Source organism: Sapajus apella, unplaced genomic scaffold, assembly GCF_009761245.1.
Source record: "Sapajus apella isolate SASKATOON/1434 unplaced genomic scaffold, GSC_monkey_1.0 scaffold76, whole genome shotgun sequence".
Classification (NCBI taxonomy): Eukaryota; Metazoa; Chordata; class Mammalia; order Primates; family Cebidae; genus Sapajus; species Sapajus apella.
Window position 1 is genome coordinate 2547779 of NW_022437016.1, and position 21798 is coordinate 2569576.

Consider the following 21798-nt stretch of genomic DNA (forward strand, 5'->3'; position numbering starts at 1 on the left):
AATCTCCTTCTTACTGAGTGTATGCTGGATTTAGTCATTTGTTCCTAAATAATAGTGTGTGGAAAGAGAGAAACAGTAACTTGAGGGTGGAGAAACCCGGCAGCCACCACCTCCTACAAGTCATCAAGTAAGTAATAAGTTGATTGATACCATGTGCCAACATGGAATGAGAAGAGCACTTCACCTTTGTGGCATTCTTTCTCCAAATCTAGAGATCCTAGTCTAGTTACTGAAAAAAAAAAAAAAAAGAACAAAAGAAAAAAAATCCGAGAAACCCATATGGAGGGACATCCTACAAAATACCTTACCAGTGATTTTCAAAGATGTCATGGTATTCAACAAAGAAAGGCTGAGGAGAAAGAAACCCTGGAGACATGAGAGCTAAATGCAATACGGAATCCTGGATTGGATCCTAGTGCAGTAAAAGGGCATAAGTGTAGAAACTGGGGAAATAATAAAAAGGTCTTTAGTAAATAGCGTTGTGTCCTGGGATCATTTAGTTTAATCTCATCACATTAGACATGGGAGGAAAGCTCTGAAAGAAGAAGAGGCTTGACCACTGACACTCAGCAGGTAATTTCTTAGTACATACACATATACTATGGTTATGAACAACATTAACAATAGGCGGGGCTGGATAAAGAGTATATGGGAATTATCTGTGCCATCTTTGCAAATTTTCTATAAATCTAAAACTATTTCCAAGTAAAGAGTCTAAAAAAATGTGAAAACAAATAAATAATTCCACCTCCCAGTGGGGTGGTTGCAAACCTTGAAATGGGACACCCAAGAGCTGGCTCCTGACTTTAGCTCACTCTCTGACTTTGGTGATACCTTTGCCTCTCAGGGCACAGCTCCTCCAACCGTTTCATGATGGGGATAGAAGTGAGGGGTGATTCGGCAGTTTTCAAGCCATGTTCCCCAGGGTACAACTTTGATGCTATGTGGGGCGAACTGAAAAACTGAAGTCCTGTTCCTCCAACTCCTCTGAACCTCCAGCCAGAGCAGACCCACTTTGTTGTTATATATCAGGTATCTTTGTGGACATAATGCCAATCATTGTGTTTCATTTGAAGAATGTGTTTCATTCGATAAATAGTTTCTGCTGTAAAATGTTAAAAGGCACTGGAATAGATGATAAATGTGGTTCCCTTCTAAACTTACCTTCATCACGACCCCGCCAAGTCTTTCCAGAATTAACTGAGAATGACTTAAGCACACTGTTATTGTCCTCCTTTCCTCTCTAGTCCATTCACCTTCTGTGGGTAAAAGCCATGTCTGTCTACCTGAGTTGACCATTCCCAGCCCTTGTCATGAAACAGTGGTCAACATCAGGTGAATTAATGTGGGATGGAAAGCCTGGAGTCAAATAACCTTGGAAAATAAGTGGGTATTGGATAAATCTCTGACCCCAGGGACTTATCAGTATCATCCACTAGGAAACGTTCTTAATTAAGAGGGAGAAGTTGTAAATTATTGACTGAAGTTCAAATTCAAGGCCTGAATCAATGTTTTCTTCCTCCAGGAAGCTTTCCTTGATCACTCTGGCTAGAAGTACACTGTTCCTCCTCTGTGTTCCCACTGTCTTTTGTCTGTGCTTCTGACACAGTGCTATCTTGTATTCCCTGAATAGAGGACTCAGGACCCTTACCCAAAGGTACGAAAACCTTCATCTTGGAATAAAGATTAAGTGCTTAACACAGGACCTTGTGCATATGAGACGTTCCATGAGGGTTGAAGGAGTGAATGAACAAGCTCCAGGTACCTTGTTTCAAAATGGGTCAAAACAAAACTCTGCCAGTTCCTACAATGTGGCATTAGACAAGCTGTAATGTCTCTGGGTCCCCAATCTCAAGTCTGTCACTCTAGTTAATACTGCTAATAAACTGTTAGCCAGATCACAATTCCAAGGGTCTATCAAAGAACTTGACACACCCTGAGTGGGTTGTTCAAGAAATATTAGTTGAATAAATAACTAAATTGTAACCTGACTTTCAGCTTACTTACCTGTAAAATAACAATGTAAATACCTACTCTGCATGGCTGTGGTGAATTAAGTAGCAGAACATAAGACAAGCAATCAGGACAATGCCTAGTATGTGACAGTGGCTGAATAAATGTTTGTTTTTCTTCTAGTCTTTTCCCATCAGGTATTCTCTCCAACAAGGGAACTAACTGAAGTGCTTCTCGCAGCCATGTGTTTCATTATGGAGGCCAAATTAAGAATCCAAGGTGCTTACATTTCAGCAAAAGATGCTAGACCACGGAGTGTGGCATGGGGTGTAATGTATTCACAGTTGCTATGCTAAGAAAACATCTAGGCCCCCAGTTGAGAGACTACGGCAGCATCATTAGCATAACAGGTGTCTTTGCTACAAGAATGACACTTTAAAGACAAATCTCCCCCAGTGCATTCCCCAAACGCAAGAGAGCATACTTAATTACACTTAATGCCATCTTCTCCTCTATTTCTGTGCTTGAAGGGGACGCATCACCCCCAAAAATTGGGAAGGTTTTTTTTTATAGAAATGGCTAGGATCCAGAACTGCTTCTTAGCTCCAGGGCCCAAAGGAAAAATGTCAACAATGGTGTTTCAGGGAAGGAAATATGGGCATTATTTGTTTGCTTGAAGAACATCCAGCTGAGAGAGAAAATGACGGAAAGAGCAGAACACACTGGGACCCACGAGAGCTGAGATTCAGCATGGGCAAGGCCCTGTGCAAATCACCATGATAGATTATTTTTAATGCTCATGGCAAACAAAATAGTGTGAGTATAACTATCATTCTAATTTGCATAGAAGGACACTGAGGTTTAGCAGATATGAGTGACTTTTCCAAGGTTGCATAGCTAGTGACGGAGGCACTTAGAGTTGAACCAAGGCCCAAGATTGTTTTCCTCTTTATCTGCTGTCCCAATGGTTTCACTTTTGGGACACATGTTCTGCCACAGGCACTGTGTCACGAATTTCATATACATCATATCTCACTGCATCCGCATGCCCACTAGGTAGTATTTTTCCTGTTTTACAGAAAAGAAAGCCATGGCTCAAAACGTGAATTAATTTCCCCTAAATCACAAGTAGAGGTATAGAAAATTTGGGATTTAAATCCAAATTTGTCCGTCTTTTATCCTCAGTGTCACATTACCTTGCTATGTGAGTTCGAAGGAGTAAATTTTCATCTCTGGGTATTAGTTTTTCTCATTAAAAATACTTTTGATGGTGGTAAGAAAACTTAACATGAGATCATGAGATCTGCTCTCTTTACAAATGTTTAAATGTACAACAAATATTGTCTGCTACAGGTGCAAGGCGGTACAGCACATCCCTAGAACTTATTCATCTTGCCTGGCTGAAACTTCATACCTGTTGGGTAGTAACTGCTCATTTCCTCTTCTCTCCAATCTCTGGCAATCACCATTCCACTCTTTGATTTTATGTATTTAACTACTTGAGGTATCTCATATACGTGGAATCATAAACTATTTGTTTTTCTGTGACAATGAGAGTCACAGAGACATTAAATGGCCTTTGCACCTCTAACATGACACAATTTCATAAGTCTCTTTGTCACGAGTTTTTCCCTATTTGCCACCATAGGACATCCCTAACCCTTCAATTATCCCCAAGGGATGCCCCTATATCTGGCATAAGAATGTTTGTTCTCACCATTGAGTGGCTCTGTGATCTTGGACTTGATAAATTTTTCTAAACTTCAATCTCCCCGTCTATGAAACAGAGCTAATGCTAATAACAAAAGCTACAATATTAATACCTAATTATTCTGAGGATAAAATGTAATAGTAAATGTGTGGATATTGTCTTGAATCTGCCACAGCACTGTATAAATATTACCCAGCATTATTATAACTATGATCACTAAAGTGGAATGCATTTTTAAAAATGCATTTTAATGCACTTTTGTCAACATAGAGTTAATTCATGAAAGCATAAATGGTCCTCATTGACCCATACATGAAAATCTCTGTTTTCCAAGGTCTTCTCTTCAAAGTTCTTCACTCAGCTTCAAACAGATACTTTCAGGAGGATACTCACAGCATTTTATCAGGAAGGTGGGAAAACGCCATTATAGCACAGCAGCAACAGGCACAGACCTGGGACTCTGGCATTTTGGGCTTGTATTAGTCCATTTTTGCACTACTGATGAAGACATACCAGAGACTGGGAAGAAAAGGAGATTTAATTTGACTTATAGTACCACATGGCTGGGGATGTCTCATAATCACAGTGGAGGGTAAAAGACACTTCTTACATGGTGGCAGCAAAAGAGAATGAGGAAGCAGCAAAAGCAAAAACCCCAATAAACCCATCAGATCTTGCGAGACTTATTCACTATTATGAGAATTACCTCCCCCTGGGTCTCTCCCACAACACAAGGGAATTCTGGGAGATATATTTTAAGTTGAGATTTGGGTGGGAACAAAGCCAAACCATATCATTCTGCCCCAGCCCCTCCAAATCTCATGTCCTCACATTTTAAAACCAATCATGCCTTCCACAGTTCCTCAAAGTCTTAACTCATTTTATCATTAACCCAAAAGCCCACAGTCCAAAGTCTCATCTGAGACAAGGCAAATCCCTTCCACCTATGAACTTGTAAAATCAAAAGCAAGCTAGTTACTTCCTAGATACATTGGGGGGTGCAGATACTGGGTAAACACAGCCATTCCAAATTGGAGACATTGGCCAAAATAAAGGGGTGATGGGGCCAAAATAAAGGAGTGATGGCAAATCCAGCAGCACAGCCACATTTTAAAGCTCCAAAATGATCTCCTTTGACTCCAGATCTCACATCCAGGTCAGGCTGATGCAAGAGGTGGGCTCCCATGGTCTTAGGCAGCTCCACCCCTCTGGCTTTGCAGGGTACAGCCTTCCTCCTAGCTGCTTTCATGGGCTGGCATTGAGTGTCTGCAGCTTTTCCAGGTGCATGGTGCAAGCTGTTGGCAGATCTACCTTTCTGGGCTCTGCAGGATGGTGGCCCTCTTCTCACAGCTCCACTCGGCAGTACACCAGTAGGGATGCTCTGTGGCGGCTCCAACCCCACATTCCCTTCCACACTTCCCTAGGAGAGGTTCTCTGTGAGGGCCCCACCCCTGCAGCAAACTTTTGCCTGGGCATCTAGGTATTTCCATACATCTTCTGAAATCTAGGCGGAGGTTCCCAAGCCTCAATTCTTGACTTCTGTGCACCTGCAGGCTCAATACCATGTGGAAGCTGCCAAGGCTTGGGGCTTCAGCCCTCTAAAGCCACAGCCTCAGCTGTACACTGACCTCTTTCAGTCACAGCTAGAGAGGCTGGGACACAGGGCACCAATTCCTAGATTGCACACAGCACACAGACTCTGGGCCCAGCCTATGAAACCACTTTTTCCTCCTGGGCTTCTGGGCCTGTGATAGGAGGGGCTATCGTGAAGGTCTCTGACATGGCCAGGAAACATTTTCCCCGAGGTCTTGGGGATTAACATTAGGCTCCTTGCTACTTATGCAAATTTCTGCAGTTGGCTTGAATTTTTCCTAAAAAAAATGGCTTTTTCTTTTCTACTGCATCATCAGGCTGCAAATTTTCTGAACTTTTATGCTGTTTACCTTTTAAAATATAATGCTTTTAATAGCACCCGAGTCATATCTTGAATGGTTTTCTGCTTAGAAATTTCTTCTACCAGACACACTAAATCATCTCTCTCAAGTTCACAGTTCCACAGATCTCTAGAGCAGGGGCAAAATGCTGCCAGTCTCTTTGCTAAAACGTAACAAGAGTCACCTTTGCACCAGTTCCCAACAAGTGCCTCATCTCCATCTGAGACCACCTCAGCCTAGCCCTTATTATTCATATCACTCTCAGCATTTTTGCTGAATCACTATCAGCCATTCAACAAATCTCTAGGAGATTCCAAACTTTGCTACATTTTCCTGTCTTCTTCTCAGCCCTCCAAACTGTTCCAACCTCTGCCTGTTACTCAGTTGCAAAGTCACTTCCACATTTTCAGGTATCTTTTCAGCAACTCTCCACTCTACTGGTACGAATTTACTGTATTAGTCCATTTCTATGCTGCTGATAAAGACATACCCGAGACTATGAAGAAAAGGAGGTTTAATTTGACTTACAGTTCCACATGGCTGGGGATGTCTCATAATCATGGTGGAGGGCAAAAGTCACTTCTTACATGGCAGTGGCAAGAGAAAATGAGGAAGGAGCAAAAGCAGAAACCCAATAAACCTACCAGATCTCATGAGACTTATTCACTGTCATGAGAACAGCACAAGAAAGATCAACCCTCATGATTCAATTACCTCCCCCTGGGTCCCTCCCACATACGCTGGAATTCTGGAATATACGATTCAAGTTGAGATTTGGATGGGAACACAGCCAAACCATATGGGGGCTTAAGTCTGAGTTCATCCCTTCTAGCAGAAGAGTTTTCCCTCCTGAGCCTCAGTTTTCTCACAGGTGAAGGTTAGTTAACAACAGCCTCCTCACTGGAGTGCTGTAGAGATTAGATAAGGGAAGAGCATGTGAAGTGTTTAGTGCTATTCTCGGCACATAAAAGGACTCAGACTAAGGTATTATTAGTAACAAAGTTTTACCGATGCACAAACAGCAGCAGCCAAAAAGATGGGGCCATGCACATGAGCACACAGACGCAGAACAGGAGGGCTCAGGTGTCCGTTTCATTGCCCATCCCTCCGTGCCTCCTGTCCTAATATGAACCCTTTCACATGGTGTTAAAGGATGAAAAACACATTTTCTTTAAATCCACCTGCTTTTTATAACTTCCAGAGACCAAAATCTGCACGAGCAGCACTTCTTTGTGGCTCCTAATTAATTCCTAAACAAAGACTGCTCTGGCAGCAGCCCAGTTTATGAAGCCAGTTGACCTCGTGGTGCAAAAATGATGACACAGATGTTGCTAGGTCAAAATCTCATTTTTCACTTTGTATCACTTGTTCAGGCCAGACATATCTTCACCTTCTGAGGAGTAGAAGATAGTCCCCTTGGTGGCTCTGAGACCCTAATTGTTATCTCCCATGGCTATGAGCCTTTCTCCACTCATGTGCCTCCCAACAAAAGTCTGGCGTGAAACAGGCCAGAAAATATCAACTGTCTTTGGTTAATCTGAGGGATTCCCAAACTAAGGAATCTAATCTGTAGGGTTCTTGGGAGGCTACCAGTAATAATAAACACAAATGCCATGAACCCAGTGTCTATTATGTGCCAGGCATTCTCCTGGGCATTGTGGCTGGTTTATCTCATTTTATTCAATACAATCTTTTAAGATATGAGTTAGCATCTTAAATTTAAAGTCAAGAAAACAGAATATTGGAGATATGAAGAAAGGTTTCACAACACTCGAGCTGCCACAGCACTTCGTATAGGTGAGGTACCAAGAACTTCACTCAAATTATCTCGAGGCCTCACTCCATCACTGTAAAGTTCTGACAGGTTAGACAACTGTTTCCAGGTTATACAAGTAGTAGGCCAAGAAATAAACTTCACAAGGTGTGGGCCTTTCCTCTGAGTTAGCTGTTCTTCCAAATTCACTGGTCTTAATCGATATGCTAATGAAGAGAACACGGGCTCAAGACAGAATCTAGGTCTTGGGTAGTTGTGTGACCTTGAGCAATCTCAGACTTTTCATCCAGCAGATGAGTATATTCCTACACATTTCATCTGTGAATAATCATTAACCACCAAAGTTCTTTGCCATTGTATATCAAAGACTGCCTTTCCTCTGTTCTCTAATATCGTGTTCCTAATTTCCATCAGAAACCTCGCCAGATGCACCATTAGCATCCATTTTTTCTATCAACAGTGTTTTTAAAGCAATCTAGGCTTTCCAAAATGTACTTAAAAACTTTTTGCAGCCTCTACCCATTACTCAATTCCAAAGCCACTTTCAGATTTTTTAGGATTGTTTTACAGAAGCTCTCTACTTCATAGTACCAAAATCTCTATTAGTCTGCTCACACTGCCATCACAGAATACCACAGACTGGATGGCCTTAACAACAGAAGTTTATTTTCCTACAGTTCTGGAGGCTGGAAGTCTAATATCAAGGCACCAACAGAGTTAGTTTCTAGTGAGGCCTCTACTCCTGGATTGCAGATGAATACCTTCTTGCTCTGTCTTCCCATGGCCCTTTCTCTTCTGTGGGTGTGCTTTCAATGATGTCCGTTCTCTCTCTCTTTTTTATTTTTTATTTTTTTGATGGAGGCGTATTCTGTTGCCTAGGCTGGAGTGTAGTGGTGCAATCTTGGCTCACTGCAACCTCAGCCTCCCAGATTCAAGGGATTCTCCTGCCTCAGTCTCCCAAGTAGCTGGAATTACAGGCATGTGCCACCATGCCTGGCTAATATTTGTATTTTTAGTAGAGACAGGGTTTCGCCATGTTGAGCAGCCTGGTCTTGAACTCTTGGCCTTAAGTAATCTGCCTGCATTGGCGGATTACTTAATCCAAAAAGACTGGGTGGGTTCTTATTGGATTAGGAACTCACCCTTATAACACCATTTAACCTTAATTCCCTCCTTAAAGGCCATATCTCCTAATACAGTCACATTGGGGGTGGGGCTTCAACATATAAATTTGTGGGGAACACAATTCAGTCCATAATATCTGCCATTCTCAATGAAAATAACACCTGCTTAATATATTTTCAGAATACTTCAATGAAATTTTAAATGAGATCATATTCTATGAAAGTTGATTGGTCAACAGCATTTCATCTTCAAGAACTGCTACAATTTACTGAGAAACTTGTATTTATCAGGTACCAAGTTTGCAGTTAACACGGAGTGCATGCCTCCCCATGATTTTATTTGAGGAGGTACTATTGTTGGCATTACTTTAAATTTGAGGAAGCCAAGGCTCAGGAGAGGGCAAATAGCTAGCCCAGGATTACAGAGTTATCAAAATGTTGAGAGATCCAGTCCAGCAGACTCTGCTCTCCCATACTAGGTTGTTGCAATCATTCTGACCACCCAGGCCTGCCTTGCAAGTGGGAATCCTTCAGAGAACATCCGTTAACAGAAGAGAGAGGAGCTGCCCCTCATCTCCCCCCAGACAGCCTCTGGTGACTTTATGCACCATCTAAACAAAGCCTCTGGCACAGCCACCAACATATTTCATTCCCTATTAAGGAAAGCCGAGACAGGGCAGGCCTCTGGACGCTTCATTAGGGGAACATCAGGGCACATAAGGACTGTAATAAAAGAGGATGCGAAGAGGGTGTCCATGGGGAAAGACCAGAGCTGCGTGTGCTTGTGCCCCTGCAGAATTTTAGAGAAGGAAGGGAGGGCTGAGGGCACAGAGAGACAAGGTGGGGGAGAGGAGGATGAGATAGGGCTGCCATGGGAAAACAAGAGTTTTGCTGCCAACGGGGCAAACACAGGATGTGGATCCCAGCTCCATCTCTCCCTAGCTGTGTAGTCTTGGGCAAGGCCATTTCACTTGATGTACCACAATAATCCAATCCATAAGATGGAGCTATCAATGCTTGCTGGGTGGGATTTTGCGAGAATTAAATAATAGTTTTAATCATTAGTACATCAAGGCCGTGACTTTCTCACTGACGGTCTTGATGAGCTGTAGGTGGACATGAGGGTGATCTGGCTGCAACATCCATCACGCCATTGACCTCCAGGGTTGATTTGGCTGCTCTGTGTGCCGAGGCAGGTGCCCCCTTTCCCTCCCCACTGCTCTATGTGTGTGTCCCTCGCAAAGCTGCATGCTCCATTGAAGAGGATGACCATCCCTGATAGAGGAGGACTGTTTTTTGGTCAAGGGTATACAGTAGCTGCAATCCCCTGCTAGAACCTCCAAACAAGCTTTCAGTGAGCTGTAGCTTAATGATTCACCTTTGCAGATTCCCCAACGCATCTAATTGGTGTTCGGATAAGGTATATGTAGGGTAGGGTTCAGGGAACTACCTTTTAAACAAACACAACAGAATGCTTTGTGTTGTTAGTAGTGATAGTAAATTTAGTCTTGAAACCATTTCAGTGAGATATATTAACATGTAAAAGGCTATGCATATTTAATGTATATAACTCAATGAAATGCAATCTTGGTACCCTGTTTGTGGGAATGTATGTCGGTACCGCCACTATGGAAAACAGTGGAGAAAGTGCTCAAAAAATTAAAAATGGAACTACCATATGATCCTGCAATTTCAGCCTAGGTAATTCTTACGTAGGAAGAAGATCCTGCTCTACACCTAGCAAAATACCAACAGGGGAAAATAATATCAGGCAATTTTTAAACCTCCTAGTAATAGTGGTAATGTAAGGACTTTAGAATCAAGACACTTGGTTACCAATATTATGTTGCTTATGCAGGATGAGATGTATATTATCTATGGATTTTAGTCTCCTCCTGGGTGATATGGCAAACCACCCTATTTAACTGTTTCAAGAAATAAGTAAAATAATGCACATACAGTTCCCTGCATAATCCCCACCATACAGTAAGTACTTGGTATTACTTCTCTGATAGATTCATTTTCACCTAGTCCTTGCAAATAACTTGTAATAATCCCTCAACTTTGGAAACCATGGACAGAGAAAAAATTTTCTACCTCAATTCCAGCCTCACATTTTGTTTAATCAGGCAATTTACAGGGGGTAAAAATAATTAGTGGTTTTAAATGCTTTAATAGAAGCAGGCGCTGCAATCATGATAAATCATCTCTGACATATGCCCAGCTCCTCCAAGTGACAGATGACAAACAAAAGCAGGACAAGGTCCTCTGTCAAAGGCGGAATCATTGAATTAATGGAAGAATTATTGCTTCTGAAATCCACTCCAGTCCTATTGAGGAGAACGTTCCAATATATCAAAGCCAAATGAACATTAATTGCAGCAGTCTGGTAAGTTTTCCAGCCGCTATGACCTTCATTGAATTTTAATCCAAAACAGATAAGATTTCCTTCCACACAAGAGGAAACAACACAATTAGCTCAAAATGACAGCTAGATTATGAAGCAGGCGCACACAAATAACACACACACATTCACACTCACGCACACTCCCAGTGTAAATATTGATTCTACTTGACTTAAAATTCAGCACAAAGGAGGTGAGCTGAGAAAAAGGTAGATAAATACAGTCACCACATCTGCATAACCCCTTCCCCCTCTTCATTCAGGAGAGAAATTTTAGAGGCGGAAGCCAAGATGGAGAAGGTGGCAGGCAGTAATGGAGACAGAATTTCTGTTAACTGCTGTAATTAATGTTATGTCTCATCAGGGAGAGATTAGGAAAAAACAGAGAAGGAAGGAAGAAAAAACAAGCGTTATTTTGCTGTTAAAGACGCCCTTGAGCTGGGAACATTAGCAGCAGAAGTTTGAATTGGGTAATTGTTTGACTGTATCGGTGGATTTGCAGACAGGATTACCACAAGGAAGTGAAATATAGTTGCACTGAACCTAGATGGTACGGGGCTCCATCAGCATGGAGCAAGGGGCCTTCTGCTGGGTGCAGTTTACAGCCTGACACATGCTCACTGCCCTGAGATTTAGATGGGAGGGCCAGCTCTGTCATTAACCTGCTGTGAGATATCCTGAGTCACTCTTTGAGACCTAAAAGCTTTGTTTTTGTATTGATTTTTACTCTATTACAGGGGTTGAACTGGAATTTTAAAATGCTTTTGTTTTTGAGAATTAAATCAGAAATTCTGTTTTTATGCATTCTAAATACTTGTGGCCAGAAAGAACCGACTGCCTTCTTCCACAGTCCAGGGTCAGGCTTGCCTCAATATCTCACAGTCTCGTAACTGGATGATTATGGAGATGAGCTCCTAAAAAGTACTTATCCATCCTTGCCCCCTATAAGAAAAGAAATATTATAGAGCAGATGAAGTAGAGAGCTCATTTGGGATTAGAAATGTATGTTTTATTCTGGGCTCAGACACTGGCTATGTGATCTTAGTAGCATTGTCTTAACCTTCTAGACCTTGGTTTTAGCATTTGTGAAAACAGAACAATGAAAACAGCAATATCAATAGCATCATTAATACAACATTTATATAGAGTTTGTAATATTTACCAACTTTTAACTGTAGAAACTATTACTTTCACCATTTTACACTTGAGAAGACAGAGGCACAGAGAAGTTAAGTAACTTAACCAATGTCACACTGCAAGTTATGTGGTAAGGCCAGGGTCCCAATCCAGGCAGTTCCGTCCCAGGGTCAGCATTGTTTTTTGGGGGTTTATTGCTTTTATTTTGAAAGAATTATAGATTCACAGGAAGTTGCAAATTTAGTAGAGAGCTCTTGCGTCCTCTTCATTCAGCTTCCCCCAATGTCACCATTTTCTATACTCATAATAAAACAATCAAAACCAGGACATTAACCATGATTCAATGCTATTAACTAAACCACAGGCGTAATACAAGTTTCACAGATGATGCCTCTTCCAGCTTATGGTAGCTTTTGGTTTTCCTTGGGCCGGGCTACATAACGCTCATTTCTCCCTCCATCTTCATACCATCTTCTCCTGTGTCTTCTCTTCTGTGTGTCTCTCATAAGGACTAATTTTTCTGTTTTTCCACTAATGGTTGTTTTGGTCCAGGCTCCCATGTTGCATTTAGTTGTCATGTCTCCCTAATCTCCTCCAATTCGTGACAATTACTGTTTTTCTTCTTGTTGTTGTTGTTTATAATCTTAACACTTTTGAACAGTGTTTGTGAATTATTTTGTAGAATGTCCATCATTGGGTTTGTCAATATTTTTTCATGATTGGGATGGTTACGCATTTTTGGCAAGGAAGCCACAGAAATGACATTGTCCTTATCAGGGCATTATTTCAGTGGATTCATAATGTCAATGTGCCTGATGAGTGAGGATTTTAATTTTGATGATTTGGTTAAGGTAGTGTGGTCAGTTGAATAGAGGGTCCCAGAAAGATATGCCCACATCCTAATCCCTGGAGCTTGTGAATGTTACCTTATTTGGGAAAAAGGGTTTCTGCAGAAGTGATTAAGTAACAAATCTTACGTAGAACAATCCGAGTTATCAAGGTTAACCCTAAATCCAGTGTCATACATCCTTATGAGAGACACACAGAAGAAAAGACAGGAGAAGATGGCATGGAGGTGGAGGTAGAAATTAGCATTACGCAGTCCAAGCCAAGGAAAGCCAACAGCTACCATCAGCTGGAAGAGGCAAGAGAGGATTCTCCTTTTGAGCCCCAGGGAGAGTGTGGCTCTGCCAACCCCATGATTTCAGACTTCTGGCCTCCAAAAGTGTGACAGAATGAATTTCTGTTGTCTTAAGCTTCTTAAATTGTGGTAATTTGTCACGGTAGCCTTAGGAGGCTAATAACAGTGGTATCGGCCAGATTTCTTCACTGTAAAGCCACTATTTTCCCTTCGTAATTAATAAATGTCTTGCGGGGGGGATACTTGGAGACTCTGCAAATACTATGTTTCTCCTCAAAGTTTCACCCATTAATTTTAGTATACATCGGCGGAGCTTGTCAGGAGTAATTATTACAGTGGTGATTGCCTAATGGTGATTTTGTTTCCCTCTTCCCTTCTACATTTATTAACTGGAATTCTACTGTAAGAAAGAACAATCTTTTCTATCCCATTTATTTATTTAATCAATTATTTATATCAGTATTTTAAAGTCAATATTCTTAATAACTCCTTCCCAACTTAGCTCAAAGGATGTCTGTGCAGGCCAAGAGCAACAGCAGAGTAGGAAGAATATTTTTAGAGGCCAAAGGAGAAGAAAGGGACCTGCTCTGGGCAACCTGCTGACACTTCATGAGCCTTTTATCACATATTTCTCCCCTCAGCTTCCTGAATGCAGATCCTTGCTTCATTTACAACTCAGGAGAAAGTGAGGTTCAGAGAGGTCCAATGACGTGCCAAAGGACACACAGCAGTAAGGGGAAGAATCACAATTTAAGTCCTCACCTGTCTGTCTCCAAAGCCATGTGATTCTCACCAAATCAAGTTGTCTTCTGAAGACTGAGAAGGAGGGAGAAACGGGCATTAATTGAAGAGAGAGGTAGAAGCTCACCTTCCATTTTTACTGTGGGCTTATTTGGGGCAAATGAGAAAGGAAGTAAACAGTGTGAACCTCACACACTTCTGTGTGTAGGAAATGGAGGAAAGGCTTATTTCTCACAAAGTTTAGAGATGCACCATAGCGAAGTAGAATGATTTAGAATTTGGTTTCAGGAGGCCTGGTTTTAAGGTTCAACTACCACATCCCAGCTACAGAGATGCAGGCTAGCCATCTCGCCTCTCTGAGCTTCTTGTGCAGTCACTTGCAAAATGGAAATAAAGTGAAAATCATAACATCAAACTTAATACACATGAAAGCATTTAGCAAGATTTTCCAAAAAAAACAAACAACAGTAGAAGTATGAAATATAGTTGGGATCTTGGAGCTGAAAACACCTTAGACCTTACAGAATCCAACTCTTCTAGGCTAGTCAGCACTTGCTTGTTTATTCTGCAGACAAACAACTCTGAATCTCAGTACCTTGGCCAAACAATGCTTTATTTCCCACACTCATTATACATCAGCAGCTTCAGTCACTGCAGGCTCAGCTCTACTTGTCTTCTCCTTCTGGTACTTTGGCTGAAGGGGAGCCCCAGTTTGAAACATTTGGTTTTCATGGCAGAGGGAATGAGCAAGAGAGCTGGCAAAAATCTAGGATGCCTCTTGAAACTGATGCTCAGATGTAGGTTCTCTCACATCGTATCAGCCAAAGCACATCACATGACCAAGCCCAGAGCCAATGGCAGGGGTGCGCAGTTCTTTACACAGGGTGCACATCCAAGCAATTGCCACAGCAATAGAATATACCCCACCCTTATGTTACAGATGAGGAAAATGAGGCTGGAGAATGCATGTTCTCCATCCCTGCCCCATTAGTGTGGGCCAACAATCAAGCCCACTGACTTATTTTCCTATTTTGCCCACAGGCCTAGCTAGAGACCCTGCAGGCTTTTAGTGAATCCATGTTGTTGAAGCAAGTCAAGACCAAGCTACAAGGTGCATATGACTCAAATTTTTAAAAATATGTTTAAAGTATATACTTACAATATTAAAAGTTCTACTTTCTGGGGAAAAAAAAAAGCCATGAATGATACTCGTGGGGTATGGCCCACTTATATAAAAAAGTACTTGGGATATTTGTGTTACCAAAATGCATCATGCCTTGGCACCTGGTGGCTTCATTTTTAGATGGGAACAGTGAGGCTAAAAGGGGATGTGACTGGCATAAGATCATGGAGCATATCTGTGGCGCAGCAGAGACACGTTCCTATCTGTGCTGCGTGTATTACATGGCTTTTCCACCGTTAGGTATTTGCCATCGTCCCATTTTAAATAATCCCCGTCAGGATCTATTTTCCCTACTACTCTGCCTTTTCTCTCAAAACCATTTGGGAATCACAGTCTGTAACAGTTTGGCCTCTCCTACCCTAGTTGTCCCGAGTGACCTTCAATAATATTACTTATAAATAACATGGTGATAGTATTAGGTGGGTGCAAAAGTAACTGCAGTTTTTGCTATTGAAAGCAATGGCAAAAACCGCAACTATTTTTGCAGCAACCTAAATATTTATTGCTTTCAGTTGAATTGTGTCCTCCAAAAGCAATATGTTAGCCTCCTCATCCTCAGTACTTCAGAATGTGGCCTTATTTGAAGATAGGGTATTTATAAAGATAATCAATTTATAGGTGAGATCATTAGGGTGGGGCCCAGTCAGAGTGCAGTGGTATGATCTCGGCTCACTGCAACCTCCATCTCCCAGGCTCAAGCGATCGTCTCACCTCAGCGTCACACGTAGCTAGGACCACAGGCTCACACCATCAAGCCCAACTAATATTTTGTATTTTTGCTATAGATGGGGTTTCACCATGTTGCCCACGCTGGTCTGGAACTTCTGAGCTCAGGCAATGCACCCACCTCAGTCTTTCAAAGAGGTGGGATTACAGGCTTGAGCCACCACACCTGGCCTCTGGGGTCCTTATAAAAGGGGGAAGAACTGGGGCACAAAGACAGACATCACATGGGGAAAATGCCACTTAAGATGGAGTTCTACTGGCACAAGCCAAGGCACTATCAGAACCTAGAAGGGAAGCCTGGAGCAGATCTTTCCCCCATGCCTTCAGAGGGTACATGGTCTTGCAGATATCTTGATTTTAAACTTCTACCCTCCAGGATTGTGAGATCATAAATATCTGTCATTTAAGCCACTCAGTTTGTGGTACTTTGTTATTGCAGCCCAGGAAGCTAATGCACTTATAAGTAGCAGAGTAATGGCATTTATAGAGCCAGGTCTATGTGTCAGGCTCCAGCGTATGTGATTCATATTTATCATTTCTGATGATTCTCACAACAGCCTCTCTTTAGATACATAATTCCATCAGAGAAAATACACGCTCAAATCCCACTACTCCTAAGTCAGTTACGGAGCCAGACGTGAACCTCAGGACGCACAGAGTCACAGTTGTTACAAGTTAGTTATATTCCCTGTGTTTATTTTCTCAACAGTAGAACAGGAATAATAATAGTATCTATTGAGATTACTGTAAGAATTTAATGATTTAAATATGCATCAAGTACGTTCACATTAAGCCCTGTAAAAGTGCTTATCATTATTAAAGATTATTCAATGTCTTCATTACTCAGTTATTATTTCTACTCAGCTATTGTTTCTCTTAACATATGGACCCAAAAATAAACACAATATTTCAGCTCACACCTAGTATCTCTAGAATTGCTTGTTCAGAAACCTAGCCTTTGATTAATTCAACTTAAAATATAAGACCACTTTTAGCAATGAGATTCCATAGTTGGCTCAATCTGAGCTGGTGGCTGAATTTGTAAAAAGCTTTTTGTCTTTTGCTTTTTTTTTTTTCCAGCAGATAGGATTTTCATTGCTAGATTTAATAGGCAAGTAAACCATTACATAATTGAATGATTAAATCAATGAGTGAAGGAATATGCTGTGAATGAAAAAATGTCAGTTGGAGCAATGATGTAAAGCCATCTTTTACAGAAAACTTTAAAAAGTATTATCTCAATATCACACAAATCCTCTAAACAAAGCTACTGAATAAGAATGGTAATAATAACTTTGCAGATTTGTGTGACGTTTTGCAATCCTAAAAGTATTATCCTATATGTTATTATATCACAGAGTCACAGATCGTCTAAATTGGAGGCAACTATAATAGTCATCTAATTTAACTATTATTCCTTTCTGAACCCCAGCGACTTTGCTTGCATAAACTCAGGGAGAAGAAACTCTATAGTTCTTAATTCAGCCTACTCCAGAGATGGACAGCTCAAACACTTTGAAGGGTTTGTCCTGCCACGCAGAATTTTGGCCCCTTGAAATCTTTCCTCATTGGAGGCCAGCAGTAAAAATATGTGGCATTTTCTTTGGGATGATCCTTTTGAGAGAAAAATGCCCTCAAAATTCTTTTCTTCTTCCACATCACATTTTTTCATCCCCTTTCCCAAAATATTTTGTCACCAAAAAGACAAAAGGGGAAAAACAAAAGAGCCAATATGAAACATATTGGTCTCAAACAGTTTCTATCTAGTAACTCTTCCGGAAATCTTTAAAACAAGACACAGCACATTAAAATGAAATTGTATTTCTCACTGTTAAAAAGGGGGAGAGGAGGAAAGAGTAGAGTTATATGACCACCCTCTGAACCACAAGTGATGACTATTTTTGTTGAAAGCAACTTTGATCCATGCAAAAGTGAAACATACCTTGAAATGCCAATGTGACGATGACAATGGCAACAAAAAGCAAAACGAAAAAAAAAAACAGAAATGCAAAAAAGAAACAAGAAGATGTGATCGCGTCTGCTAGGACTTACTGCATTTATCCTCATGCCTGCTTGAAGCAGGTAAACTCTTCCAACTTTCTAAATAAGGAGACTGAAACTAAAAGAACCTCTTTCTCTAACAGTTTGCATATGTAGATCACAAACTGAGCTGGCAGAGAGTTAGGGGGGCATAATAGCTGGTTCTGATAAACAATATAAAATGCACCCCAGGATTCAAGCCATGGTTTTACTCTCACTCTGCACCTGTAGCCAAATCACTCAGCCTCCTTTGGGTTTCTTTTCTCCTATCTGTAAAATGCTGGCATGAGCAACTCCTCTCCCTAACTGACAAGTTTCCAATTTCTATCAAATGTTTTGAGCACCTGGAATGAATGCTCTATAAATAGACAGGATGACCCTCACTGTAGCTAACATTTTAATAACAGATACTGCTTTTTGAGCACTGAATGTCAGGCACTACGCCATACAGAACTGTGCCCAAGCACAAAGATTCTCAATTTGGACAGACCAGAGTTGGAATCTCTGCTTCAGCACTTACTGGTGACGTGGATGGCAAGATGCAAAAAATCCTCTAACTCCCAAGACCCTCATCTGTAAATGAGGGACAACAACAGTACTTATCTTATAGAGGCATTGGAACAATTAAATGAAATAACGCAGGTGCTATACTTTGTGCCTGGCATACAGAAAGTTCTCAGTGGTGACAGTCGTTGCTTTCATTGTGCAGGGCATTTCTGAGTATGATCTCATTCCATGCTTAGAAAAAAATCTCTAAGAATTGGGGAATATTATCCTAGCTTTATAAATGATGAAGGTAACTTGGCCAAGGACATAAAGCCAGTGACAGAGACATCATTCAACCTTGGAGTTGATTTCCAAGTCATAAACCCTCATAAAATGCCCATGGATTCCACATAGGGTAGAGTCTTTGCAAGAATTCACTCATGAAATCTTATAATTTAAATCAACAACAGATGCACAGAGAAGGAAAACGGTGGCCTGCTTTATAGATTAAGGGCATAGTTTCTGAAACAAGCTTATACAGAGTGAAAAATTGGTTTTACCACTTACCCTTTGTGTGACCAAGGTCATGCAGATAGCTATTTATTAACATTTCAGATTCCTCATGTGAGAAATAGTATCCACCTTAAGGTTTGTTGTGAAATGTGAGGATTGAATGTGATAATACATGGAGAACAAAATTTAGAACACTGCCTGGCATATAGTAAACACTCAAATGTCTGGTATTATGATTATTTCTCTAGATCAGAGAGCAAAATAGCAGCAAATATAAGACTAAAGCCAATGTCTTTTTACTCCTAGATTGGAGTATTTGAAACACTGTTGCAATGATAATATTAATAGCTATCCATGACTATGTCCTCGGTATGTGCCAGCCTGGGTATTAGGCACCATTACATGTTTCCTCTACTCTTTTCTCCACTCTTTTCAGTAATTCTGTGAGATTGGTATAATCAGAGTTGTTTCATAGATAAGGAAACTGAGGCTCAGAGGCATGAAGGGATGTCCCTAAGTTAAAATCACCAGAAAGCAGAAGTAGAAGAGACTATATTCAGAGCCAGGTCTCCTGAATTCCATTACTCTGCTTTTTTCTCTGTATCCTGCCACGTGCACAGCTGAGGAGGGCATGCTGAAGCTGGGGCAGAGGACAAGAGGAGGCGACTGTCCACCACCTCTTTCTGAACTGGGTTCAGAGTGTCTCCTTGCTTCATCACCCTTTGGGATATTAATATTCAGATGATGCAACTTTTGGGACAAGGTAGATGTTCAACTCTGGCTTTCACAAGCCTACAGAGCATGATGGCTCCACCCCAGGAGGCATGGACTATTGTGGCTGAATGGGAGTTGGTTTTCCTGCATGGGTGAGCAGGATATTTGTGCTAATAAAAGGGGACGGAGTGCATAGACCCTAGCCTCCAGACTTCTTTGAGATTTGACTAGGAGATTTGGGTCTTCTCACAAACCATCTTGGATCTTCACCAAAGGTGAAAACAACAGTGCACCCAGCAGGGTCAGGGCCATGATGTCATGAATAACCAAATACACGTTTGGAATCTCAGGGAAATTCTGGATTTTGGTTAGCCCAGGAGACGTAAGCAGGTCAATTAAACTCATGAATCTCAGATTTCTTAATTGTGAAATGGGGAGACAGATCCCAGCCATGTTAAATGCAAATGCTCTTTTTGTTCTTGCTGAATTGTCTGTGGCCAGAAGAACAAGGGGAGAGTCTGAGCCACAGAGAGGCCTGACCTCCAGGCCAAGCCTTGCTGACTGACTGGGAGATCCTGGGCTAGTCCTAACCTAGATAGTATCCAACTATGGAATAAAAAGGGATAATAAATCAGCACATCTCAAGCTTTTCAAATAAAGTGCTCCTATTAACAAAAGAAAATACCCTGAAGTGCCAAGCTCCTTTGATCTGAGGGCTTGTTGTGCCTACATGATAAGTATTAGTACAACTCCTGTTTTGTAAATGACAAAAACAAGACAAAGGGCTCCTACTCTAGCTCAGTGTCAAAGACAGACCTCAAGTCTGTGCTTATGACTGTCTTCCCACCTCTACAGAGAGCAGTGTTCTTGGTGGCATGTCCCACCTCTGAGAGGTGAAGCTTCCAGCAGTGGATACCTTGGGGTTCAGTGTCTCTAAGACATGACTCTGTTCCTGAAGGGAAGGGCAGGGACAGGAAAGATCCTGATTATGGAGCCCTGAACGGGAGAAGGAACTTTGGACCACAGGGTGGTAGCCGTGGGCCACTTTGGCTCATGCAGGGAGAGTCTGGAGGGTACCAGCTTCTACGCTACCTACTCTGTCAGCCAAATCTTGAACTACCAGGAATTTCAGTGACATCCAGGTCTTAGTGAGTTACTATTTCGAAGCTGAATTTACTGAGCAAAAGGGAAAGTTGAGGAAAACCTACCATCCTGGGGAGAAAGTCTGATTCACTGAAACTAACGCCGGGCCTAGAGGCAAAAGACAGATTTGAGGCTCATTTATAATTGAGATAATACTATCTAGGTTACTGGGTTACAAAAAGGATATATGTAAGAGATGTGCTGAAACACAGAAAATGTTTAATGAACCTTGGTAAAAACTGAGTGTCACTCTCAAATGTTAAAGAAGAACATTCACACCCCTCAGCCTATCCTAACATTGGGTGGTGTTCCACACCCCACGAGGAACTCAGCAAGCACCCTGAGATGCTGCTTACAAATTTGCACCCCAAACTTAGCATGCAGGCACCCACTTGCTTGGTGTGAGGCTGCATCATTTGCTAAATATACATATGGAAAAAGTCTATCACACTCATTCCATGAATAACACAAAGGCCTTGATTTGTTCCTCCACGTGATGAGCATGCGTAAGGTCCAAAATTAACATTGCTGTCTGGCTGGGGAGTGTATGTGTTTTTCCAAAAAGAGAAAACTTCTAAGATCTTACTCAGCCGTAATCAGAATGTCTAGTGCTACAGTGTAGTTGAAGAGAAACAAGAAAGAAACTAAAACTAAAGGTCTGCTCCATTGTAGAGTCTCAAAAAATACTGCTGATCGGCAAATTGAAGGAAGAAAGGAGGGGTGAGAGGTAGCTCTGCGTTGCTGAGTGGCTTTATGCCCATCAGTTCGCCCCTCTGAGCTCTATCCTCCTCATATGTATGCTGGAGACACCATTTCCTAACCTCATTACCTGGCAGAGCCGTCCTGAAGAAGAAAAGGAGAAGTAAATGTAAGAGTGGCTTTGAGGAACAGAGAGCACCAGAATGTTCGCAGTCTTCTTGAAGCACATTAGACCTTGTGCTTCCTGCATACTAGATTTATTTTCTGGTTTTGTTTTTCTTTTTACTATGCAACGCCAATAGATATAGCTTTTTAAAGAAAGCATATAATATAAGCCTAGATCCTTTTAGACTAACAGTCAAGTGATTCTAGCCT

At 41.4% G+C, this 21798-nt stretch overlaps 1 protein-coding gene across 3 annotated transcripts in view; it reads right to left on the minus strand.

Moving 5' to 3' along the window:
- Positions 1 to 21798, minus strand: part of ASTN2 (astrotactin 2) — a 948324-nt gene that overhangs the window by 801822 nt on the left and 124704 nt on the right. The gene's annotated exons all lie outside the window — the stretch shown is intronic.